The sequence below is a fragment of the Polypterus senegalus genome, chromosome 6 (assembly GCF_016835505.1).
Source record: "Polypterus senegalus isolate Bchr_013 chromosome 6, ASM1683550v1, whole genome shotgun sequence".
Lineage (NCBI taxonomy): Eukaryota > Metazoa > Chordata > Cladistia > Polypteriformes > Polypteridae > Polypterus > Polypterus senegalus.
Window position 1 is genome coordinate 48,501,709 of NC_053159.1, and position 3,357 is coordinate 48,505,065.

Consider the following 3,357-nt stretch of genomic DNA (forward strand, 5'->3'; position numbering starts at 1 on the left):
CTATATCCTAATACAGGGTCATGGGGGTCTGCTGGAGCCAAACCTAGCCAGCACAGGGCGCAAGACAGGAACAAATCCCTGGGCAGGGCACCAGCCCACCACAGCCGTGTAAAGGTGCCCCAATATTATACCAAAATGTAAACCATTCATTCGTCCACCTATCCATCCATTTATTAAGCTTGTTTAGCCATCACAAAAATTGCAGTTGAAGTCGATCCTGACAACAGCAAGCCCAGGATGAGGAGCGAGTCTATTACCAAACACACACACAAATTCAAAATGGGCCATTTAAACTACCAAGCAAGATTTCTGGGATTCAGGAGGAAAACAACTCTCATCATCATTCTAATAAGTTTTAAATTGGATACTTTGCATCAGGAGAAGTGCAAAATGAAAATGACTTATTACATTAACAAGTTATTATCCATGCATTAATATTTTGGAATCTGTGTCCTCCATCACAAACTCAGTAGAAGCTTGAGTCTGTCCCAGCACCATTGGATCCATTGGATGCAGAGTGGGATACCTCTCTTTTCATGCCACTGTCTTTATACATCATGTCACCAGATCCAATGGACTGGAATCATTTATCAGGTATTATGCATATTGTTCTTCAGTGCTCTGACATCATTTTGTAATTCATGGACTCACATTTTGCACTAATTATAACTTATCTACTGAATTTGCTAAAATAATTTAAACTGCTCATTAAAAATGGCTGCATCTCTAAAGAGTAAGCACATGTTTCTTTTCAGATGTAGCGTGCCAGTTCCCGTGCTGCTTTTTCAAGTCCTCCTGCACATCTGAGCCAAACCATTAGCTGCTTTTCAGGCTTTTGATTAGTTGAATCAGTTATGCCAAAGTGGACTGGAACAAAACTTCCATATTACTTGGAGTCACCTGGAACACAGGTAGAGAAGTCGCTTCTGTATTTATTTCTATAGTTTATTCTGTCATTATTTGAGTCCTCCTTTTAATTTGACTGGGAAATATTTTATATCTTTCTGGAGTGATTAGGCTTCCTGGATTATTGCAACACAACTAACCCTCAACAAATAGTTACAGACCTGTTATTTCTGTTTAAGCAGTTCATTTTGTTCAGCATACACTGTATTAGATAAGATTAGATGTGGAACAATGATTAGAATTTCCTTGCATTTCCTTCTTATCCCAAGAATGCGTCTCAAACTAAAATCAGTTTTATTTCCTTAAGGGCACTGAGGGTAAATTTGTGCAACAGAAGAAAAAAAATCTTCACAAGCAGTTGAAAGTACTATAGATAAGCTACCTAAAGATTCATTTTCTGAGCAAGGAGCTGAGAACTAAACTGTCAGGATCAGCCACAAGACAGGACCTGGCCTTGAACTGGACCTCAGTCCACCATTCACAGAGCAATGGACAACTCTGAATGGCTGCTCTCAAGAGCTGAGCACCCCTCTCAGTCCAGTCTGTGCTGCCTACGGCTGATTTGCCTCGTTTTCTCTTTGTTTTTCATACTCTTAGCCATGCTCTCCTTTTCGACTGTTTATATGTATTTTGATTTAAATAAAACTTTCAGTTCAAGAATATCTTATGAATTTCTCTATTCTTATGCCAATGTGGTGACAAAAGAAAACTTTAATTTAAAGGGAAAACTGTGCAGTCTCCTGCATAAGTCTTTGGCGTCTGTGGCTCCCAGCTGCCATCTACGCAAAACTACATTGGCATTCCTTTGCCGACAGCATAATACGTTCCTGCCAGTCTCTATAACCATTTATGGAGTTCCAGGTAGACTCTCCCCAAGGAAATTATTGAAAGACTGTGTTGGTACGATTCTGCAAAGAAAACAAGTTAGAAAACATGCACATGGTGTAATGCTCATATGCGTTGGGGGTTTTCATTAATTAATTTGAAAGTTGGAGCATTTTACATACTTTTAGGTATTTCATCAAAGACACCTTTGCTACTTTTTTGTTTGTCAAATATTTTAACAACAGTGAGTTATATTTCTTCAGATTGGCCCTAGTGTGTGTTTGATGTGTGTGTGTGTGTGTGTGTGTGTGTGTGTGTGTGTGTTCATCCTGCAATGGGCTGGAGCCCTGCCCAGGGTTTGCTAGCTGGGATTGGAAACAGTCACCCAACAACCCTAGTCTGAATTAAGAAAGTTAGAAAATTACATGGCATGAATCATATTTAAAAATAACAGTGATAATAGAATGCATTTGTAGAATATATTAATAACATGCCTTTAACAATACTTTACAGAATCGCCGATTAAAAATGTAGCCCCAATAGTCCAGTTGTTGGTTGTGGAGGATCTGTGACTGTCTGTCAGAAATACAAAATGGAGAGTTAAAATCTCTGTTAAAATTTCAAGTTAAAATTCAGAGCAGGTCTGGAGCTTTGCTAACAGATTATAATGTCAGAGAAATACTGAATCATTCAAATGTGCAGCCATGAGGTTGTTTTTAGATTAGCATAAATACAGAGTACTTATTTGTACACTCTTTGTTCACGGAGTAAAACTTACATAATTCCTGTCCTCTTATATTCATTTCTAGATAAGTGACTTTTTTTTGTTTAATTTATGTCAAGCAGGAGGTGAAGTGAGATTTTGGACCAGTGGCTTGCATACACTCTCCCCAAGGCCTACAGGTCCAAGTTGCTTCTCGCAAGGTAAAAATGTCACCAAAATTGTACAGTGCCCAGTATTCAATATATTTCAGCAAAAATTAAAATTTCTTATCAAACGTTCTCGAAGAACAAGTGTGGAAATTTTAAACAAAATCAGTCAATTGGGAGCAGAGTTATTTTCATGCATGAGGTGAGCATACATAGACAATAACAGGGCAAAATCTGAGCCCAGAACCTGTGGGACAACAGTGCTGACCATTATGCCAACCAAATTAATAGCTTGCACTTGTATTTAATGTCCCCTGAAATTCTGCATATATTCATGAAAATGATTTCTCCATTACTGCGGTGGGTTGGCGCCCTGCCCAGGATTGGTTCCTGCCTTGTGCCCTGTGTTGGCTGGGATTGGCTCCAGCAGACCCCCGTGACCCTGTGTTCGGATTCAACGGGTTGGACAATGGATGGATGGATGGATTTCTCCATTACATGCATGCCCCTCATGTAGAGGTCGAAGTAAGCCGTTCATATCTGGATAGTTTAACTAGTGATTTCCATCCAACTTCCCATTCAGTAAATTCATTTAGCTCACTTTCAGCCTATAACATTTAGCCCAAGGCTGAAACCCACCAACTTAGTCCATGTTGTTGTGGGGGAGCAAGGCCTATTTTAGGAAATATTAATAACATTTATCATCAAAAGTAATAATTAAAAAAAATGTAAAAATAAGCAAGCAGTGTTTATTTT